At 45.9% G+C, this 7792-nt stretch overlaps 1 protein-coding gene across 2 annotated transcripts in view; it reads left to right on the top strand.

Moving 5' to 3' along the window:
• The first annotated feature begins 466 nt into the window (after positions 1-466).
• The window catches only part of AIMP1 (aminoacyl tRNA synthetase complex interacting multifunctional protein 1), a 102486-nt gene continuing 95160 nt past the window's right edge, over positions 467-7792 (top strand). Inside the window, exon 1 of one of the 2 annotated variants that reach the window (XM_040329680.1) lies at positions 467-558. The gene's annotated coding sequence lies outside the window, so the exon portion shown is untranslated. The remainder of the gene's footprint in view (positions 559-7792) is intronic. The other variant, XM_040329678.1, reaches the window with a different exon arrangement.

Genomic DNA, 7792 nt, shown 5'->3' with positions numbered 1-7792 from the left:
GCCTTCCAGCGGTGCTTTGTCACCAGTGCTGCAGGGTCTCCTATCTTCACCCAGTCTTCCTTCTGGGTTCACAGGCTGCAGCTGCTTGAATGGCTCAGGCGCGATGACATCACACCCACACTGCGGGCAAGAGTTACGGCCACAGCATAGAGCATGCCCGTACCGTGCCTTCAGAGCGCATGCGCCGGCGGCGTTACCAGCTGCTGCTCACTAGAATATCTTCTAAACGGTGCACATTTAGGAGACATTCATTTATTCCACAGGAAAGCTGTATATTAGACATACCTATAGATTACAATGAAAATACAGACTTTTTTGTCTGTAGACCTTCAGTGGCACACTTCATTGGTACAGTCTATGAGAGAACTTTCCTTTAAACTTTCTATACATTCAAACACAAGCCTGTACGTGGTGTTTGTATGTCTGTCAGTGTGCCCACCACATAGACATGGCTGAGTTAGGACATAAAGGGGGGAGGGGGGGGTCAGGCTGCAAAGCCGCCCATGCCGTGTGACGTCATCATCCAGGGACAGTCTTGCTGGGAAGGCCCGGAAAGAGGTGAGGAGGCGAGAAACATGTCATTTAATAAGATAGATATAATGAGCGGTGTGTGTCGGGTGCACGATGAGGATATGTTCATGTGAGGGCTCAGCCACGTGTACTGGGAGCAGGGGGGATACCGCCGGAGATCATAGACACCATCAGCCTGGGAATGTAATCGGTTCTTCTCACAACAGTTAACCCCTTAGTTCCCGAATCTCTGATTTGGAGCTGCAGTGAGAAGTTCAGCTGCACCCAGAATATGTTGGCTGTTACTGATCTCCCACTTCTGGAATTGCCGAAACTTCCCGGCTGTCTGAGTTACAGATCCATGATGAGCAGCGAGTCTTCTGCTTACTTGTTTAGTGACTCAGAAAATGCTGAAGCCAGAGAGTCAGCCTGACACCCCCACCAGGCTGGTCTGATCAGAAGCACATTGGTGACAACGCTTTTATCTGCTGCAGATTATATCATTTAGGGTAGATTCCCGCAGCACCCACCAAAGGGCATAGTGTGTGTGTGTTTTTTTTTAAACTTTAGTGGCATGTCACAGAATGACATTCCATTCATTTCTGTGCTGACAGCTGCATGGAAATGTGAGAGGGGCACACCACAGACAGCTGTGTGTGCCCTTTGCGGAGAGCTGCCTTTTTCATATGCAGAAACTTGTCACCAACCATGAAAGAGCACACCAAAAAAACAGAGTTAACATGGAATACAAGGTCCAATGTTTAACAGATTTAAAAATTTAGTGCAATCTTTTAAATCAAGAAACTTAAAAAGCATCTTGTTGCATCAAGGGATTAAAACAATGGCATGAATACATTTCCTAGTAAATGAACAGCATATGCATAGTAAAATTTAGACTTTTGTTTCTCTATAACAGGGGTAGGTAACCTCAGCACTCCAGCTGTGGCAAAACTACAAATGCCATCATGCCTCTGCCTCTAGGAGCCACGCCTGTCATTGTCAGGGGCTTGCAATGTCTCATGGGACTTGTAGTTTCGTATCTGTCAACTAAAATGTGAACCAGCCCTGAATCTGGCCATAGATCGTTCATTTGTTTTTGTCCAGCCCACAGATTCCTCCATCTACACAAATTACTATGATTATTATTTAAGGTACTTGTATAGTGCCATCAATTTACGCAGTGCTTTACATATACATTAACATCAGTCCCTACCCTCAAGGAGCTTACAATCTAAGGTCCCTGACTCGCATTCATATACTAGTGCCAATTTAAAAAGAAGCCAATTAACCCACCGGCACGTTTTTGGAAATTAAGTGAGAAATTCCCCAGCAGGTAAAATGGGACCCACTGATGGCAGAATACACTGATCAGCGGCTGATCAACAAAAGCTTTCTAGCATGTCTCTTCAACAGACAGCCAACGGCGCTTTTCCCAATGCACACGTTCCTGTAGAAATGGACTGCGCATGTAAGTGGGTGCTGAAGTGACAACAGTGTCAAGTCGGAGCAAGAACATGTCACCAGCACACCAATCTCCAGAATGGGTCCTAAGCTTTAATCGGCGATCGCATCAGCAGATTGCAACGTTTCGTCGCTTAACTGATGATGGGTTCCTGTGTGGCTCCGAAGCGTTACAATCTGCTGTAATGATGTGATCGCTGATTGAGGCTGGGTTCACACCTAATGCAGATGCGGCTCATAGCAGGGGTCTGGTGCGTCCCTGTTCTCTGTTTCAGCGATGAATTTGGATCACATTTTTGCCTGAATTCAGACCTGAAACAGAGCCAAAAGATATATGCTTCGCGGCTGCCCCAGAGATATGTGAACCGCCTCCATTGAGAGCCGGGCACACTCTCCTGTCATGCGAATTGGATGCAGGGAAACCCACATCCAATTTGTATAAGTGTGAACCCCCCTGAAGCTTTGGATCAATTTTGGAGATCCTTGGTGTGCTGGTGACATTTTCTTGCTTCAATAGTTGGCCATATGGGATACCCAAACACAGATCAAAATTCAATTGGTTTCTGCTGAGCTTGCTGAATTTTGATCAGTGTATGGCCAGCTTTGTGGCTCATTCAGACAGGCGCAGGGCCCGTCCTCTGTACTGAGCCGTCTTTTGCTGCATGTGCATACACCTCAGATCTGCATGCAGGCAGCCCTTAGAAGTGCGTGCAGACGCTGGCCATTTGGATCCCTGCCCCCCACTCCTGCCCATGTGTCAAATTTTGACATGCGACTGTCTGTGCAGCTGCTGCAAAAAGCAGCTCAGCACAGAGGAGAGGTCTTGGTACCCATCTGAATGAGCCCTTAGACACCTTCCCACCCCAGTCTGTAATAAGACAAGTGCAATAAAGAGTTCATCTGTCTGTTTTCTGCTGTCAAAATGCCTCTTGTTAGACCCCTTTCACACTGAGGCAGTTTTCAGACGTTTTAGCGCTAAAATAGTGCCTGAAAACTGCCTCTCATGCCCCCCCCAGTGTGCTTTCACACTGGGGCGTTGCGCTTGCGGGACGGGAAAAAAAGTCTTGTAAGCTGCATCTTTGGGGCTGTGTAGGAGCCCTGTATACAGCGCTCCTACACCGCCCTTGCCCATTGGAATGAATGGGCAGCACTTCCGAAGCACCTGAAAAGCGATTTGAAAGCACCGCAACACAGGCGCTTCTAACCCCTTCTTAACCCCTTGGGGGTTAAAAGCACCCCACTAGTGGCCAAAAAGCAGCGCTTAAACAGCGGTAAAGCGCAACTAAAACTAGCGGCATTTTACCCAGTGTGAAAGCAGCCTAAGAATCCCTGATTGACTGCTGGTGATGACACTCCATCTCACTGTCTGTGCTCTGCTGTACATGAGATTACAGAAGGTGAAAACAAGCAACTATGGTTATTTCTGTTGCAGCAGAGAGATTCCATCCTAATTTCCAATAAGGCTACAGAACATAAAAAAAGTGAAAGGAAATCCTCAGGGATTGCAAGAATATAACAAAAAAAAACAGAGAGTCGTTTTAACCATTCCCAGCTCTATCCCCATTCCTCTAAAGTTGAACCAGACCTAAAATGTATTCAATTGCAGGCAGACAGCTATGCCTTCTCTGCAACAAGACACACTTACCTGCCTTCTAATGAATGTTCACTGAGCTGCACATGATCAAGAGGCTAAAAACCTGGCACCCAGAACTAGCCCAGGGAGGCGATCACAGCCAGTGAAGGATGTAACTGTTGCATTCCTGGAAGGCAGAGCAGTTTAGTTGCGTTCCAAAGTTAAGTATGGTTTGGCCATTTACCCAGTAAAATAAGTCGCATGCACACGGGGTGCTCAGCTGCTGTGCATTCAAACCCAGAGTTTTCTTGTGGCCAGGTAGCACATGTGCAGCACATCCGGCCCCACAACATGCAGCCTGTCAAGTTTATGATAGGCTGAAATACAATGAGGCTGGATGCTGTACTCATGTTTAGGGTCACATGCACTTAGGGATATGTGCTTCGAACACAAGTTATGAAGATTTTTAACCACTTCCCTACCGCTGGACGTCATATGATGTCCTGGACTTTCGGGGGGGGGGGGGGGTGTATCTGAATGATGCCTGCAGCTACAGGCATCATTCAGATATCCATCTTTTCAGCCGGGGATTCTGTGCACCATAAGAACGATCATAGCGGCAGTTCCACCGCTTGATCGTTCTTATAGGTGACTCCCCCCTCCTGCCACCATCCGGTGCTTCTCTGGGCTCTCCCTTGCCATCGCGGGCCCGAAGCACGAATTGGCCCGGCTCACGCCGATAGACCATCGGAGGCCGGGGCACAACGTTATAACGTCACGCCCGGGTACCCGGAAGTAAACAAAGCCGCGATTGCAGCTGTCAGCATGAGATCAGTGATTTTTTTTTCACGATCTCATCCCTTCCTTTCAGCCTGGAGGACAGATGTGGGGTCTTATTGACCCCGCATCTCTCCATAAAGCGTACCTGTCACAAACGATTCCTATTACAAGGGATGTTTACATTCCTTGTAAAAGGAATAAAAGTGATCAAAAAAATGTAAAATAAAAATTAATCACTAGGCTACCACCAGCCGTCAAATGACAGCGGAACGATAAGCCTCTCGTACTGGGAGGACGTCATATGACCTCGCCTTCCCGAGCCACTAGGGGGCGCCCTGGCGGCAGCGCACGCACCCGCCGTGTCACTGGGAACCCAATGCATGTGCCCGGCGGCGGCGATTGCCCAGTAACTGAGCAGGACCATGAATCTCTGTGTAAACACAGAGATCCACATCCTGTCAGGGAGAGGAGACCAATGGTGTGTCCCTTGTACATAGGGACACCGATCAGTCACCGTCCCCAGTCAGTCCCCTCCCTCTACAGTTAGAATCACTCACTAGGGTACACACTTAACCCCCCCCTAGTGTTAACCCCTTCCCTGCCAGTCACATTTATACAGTAATCAGTGCAGTTTTATAGCACTGTTTGCTGTATAAACGTGAATGGTCCCAAAATAGTGTCCGATGTGTCTGCCGCAATATCGCAGTCACGATAAAATCCGCAGTTCCGATTACTAGTAAAAAAAAAAAATGCTATAAATCTATTCCCTATTTTGAAGCCGCTATAACTTTTGCGCAAACCAATTAATAAATGCTTATTGCGATATATTTTTTCCCCCCCAAAATATGTAGAAGAATACGTATTGACCAAAACTGAGGAAAATTTTTTTTTTTTATATATATATATATTTTTGGGGGATATTTAGTATAGCAAAAAGTAAAAAAATATTGCTTTTTTTTTTCAAAATTGTCACTCTTCTTTTGTTTATAGCGCAATAAATAAAAACCGTGGTGATCAAGTACCACCAAAAGAAAGCTCTATTTGTGGTGAAAAAATTATCAAAATTTCATTTGGGTACAGTGTTGCATGACCGTGCAATTGTCATTCAAAGTGTGACAGCGCTAAAAGCTGAAAAATGGCTTGGGCAGGAAGGGGGTAAAGGTGGCCAGTATTGAGGTGGTTAAGTAAAAAAAAATGAAAACGCCCCTGTCCCGGTAGCTCGCGTTTAGAAGCGAACACACACATATGTCCCGCCCACATATGTAAACGCCGTTAAAACCACGCATGTGAGGTATCGCAGCATCCGTTAGAGCATGTGCAACTATTCTAGCACTAGACCTCCTCTGTAAAATTTTAAAGTGTCGCCTATGGAGATTTTTAAGTACTGAAGTTTGGCGCCATTTCATGAGTGTGCACAATTTTAAAGCGTGACATGTTGGGTATCTATTTACTCAGCGTAACATCGTCTTTCACATTATACAAAAAAATTGGGCTAACTTTACTGTTTTGTTATTTTTTAATTCATGAAATAGTTTTTTTTCACCAAAAAAAAGGCGTTTGAAAAATTATTGCGCAAATACCGTGTGAGATAAAAAGTTGCAATGACCGCCACTTTATTACCTAGGGGATTCTGAGTAATTTTCTAGCAAAAAAATTTTTTTTACATGGAGAGAAGTGCCAGAATAGGCCCGGTATAGAAGTGGTTAAAATTGTTACCTACTGGGACTTTTTGACAGTATGTGATGCTTTCTCCAAGTCATCCTCGTAAAGGATGAGCTCAGGTGTGTTCACAAGCCGCACGTGTAGAGCCCGCCAGGAAGTCGGCAGTGTACAGCGCTAATCACAAGCAGTGAGACATTTCCCAATCTCTGCAGCCGCGGTTTGGGAAAATGCCTCACTGCCTGTGATTAGCGCTGTGCACTGACGACTTCCTGGCAGGCTCTGCACGTGCAGGTTGCGAACACGCCTGAGCTCATCCTTAATCCTTGTACTCAAAATAAGAATATCGGACAAATGATTGGCGATTTTTTTTTTTTCATGCTAGTCTCATATCGGAAATTAAGTGCCAGATGCCCCTAGGAGCAGCTGTAAAATCTTCCAGAGTGCACGAGCCCCTAAAGTGCTTTATGATACAACAAATGACACCAAGCAGCTGTGCAGTTACAAGAATGGCACAGCTGTTAATGGCCCCACCCACAAGAGAGCGACCAACGTGATTGTCAGTGCCTGGACATGTAGTCCAGGTAACTGCAGTGACATTAACTCCTATGGGAAAGGGGAGAAAGAGGAAAAAGATGAACTAGACAGAGTTTTAGGGTACCCAAGAATTACACAGTTGTTGATTAAAAAGATTTTGCAAAGATTTTTATTGTTCACCATATCATAAAAAATATTATCGTAAAATGTACTGGCGCATAGAGAGCATCACTTCTAGGCATGTCCTAGTCCTCTGTCCATCAATTTGTAATACATAAATTTACACTGACAGGTCTCAATTCCGCCATGCTTTTCTCAGAAAGTGTGGGAGCGGGCTAATGGTGAATAAAACTACAAATACGATTCCAAATCTCAGAGATATAACAAGCTGAAGCTGTGATACGCTCCCACTGATATACGTTTTAAAATTTTTGAAGCTGCTGCGCTGCATTAAAGAGGGAGTTCACCCGAAATTATTTTTTTAACCTCAGATTAATGCTCATTTTGTCTAGGGGAATCGGGTAGTTTTTTTAAAATCTAAGCAGTACTTACCGTTTTAGAGAGCGATCTTCTCCGCCGCTTCCGGGTATGGTCTTCGGGACTGGCCGTTTCTATTTGATTGACAGGCTTCCGACGGTCGCATACATCGCGTCACGAGTAGCCGAAAGAAGCCGAACGTCGGTGCGGCTCTATACGGCGCCTGCGCACCGATGTTCGGCTACTTTCGGAAAATCGCGACGCGATGTATGCGACCGTCGGAAGCCTGTCGGAAGATTGTCAATCAAATAGGAACCCCCAGTCCCGCAGCCCATACCCGGAAGCGGCGGAGAAGATCTATCTCTAAAACAGTAAGTACTGCTTAGATTTTAAAAAAACTACCCGATTCCCCTTGACAAAATGAGCCTCAATCTAAGATTAAAAATTTACTTTTCGGGTGAACTTCCACTTTAAACGTCCAAAACCTTAAGGCCAGGTTCACATATATGCAAATTGGATATGGGTGTCAGTTTTTCAGGCAGAGCCGATTGGACCATCCATTGCTCCGATCCGATCCTGTCTGCTAAAATTATCCGTCTTGAGGATCGGTGACAGTGGGATGGAAACGGATAGAGGCAGTCCGTTTAGATCCGACCGCCCATAGAAAACAGCAGGCTGCCTCAGCGGAGCGAACACAGTTCTGTCATCCACCTGCTCAGTGGCGCAGAGTGGGCAGATCTGCTGGTGGACTCCGCCATCGTGAAAGGGGCATAATATTGCAGCTTCAGTCTTGTA

The sequence above is a fragment of the Rana temporaria genome, chromosome 1, assembly GCF_905171775.1.
Source record: "Rana temporaria chromosome 1, aRanTem1.1, whole genome shotgun sequence".
Taxonomy (NCBI): Eukaryota; Metazoa; Chordata; class Amphibia; order Anura; family Ranidae; genus Rana; species Rana temporaria.
This window is presented reverse-complemented; position numbering and strand designations above follow the sequence as displayed.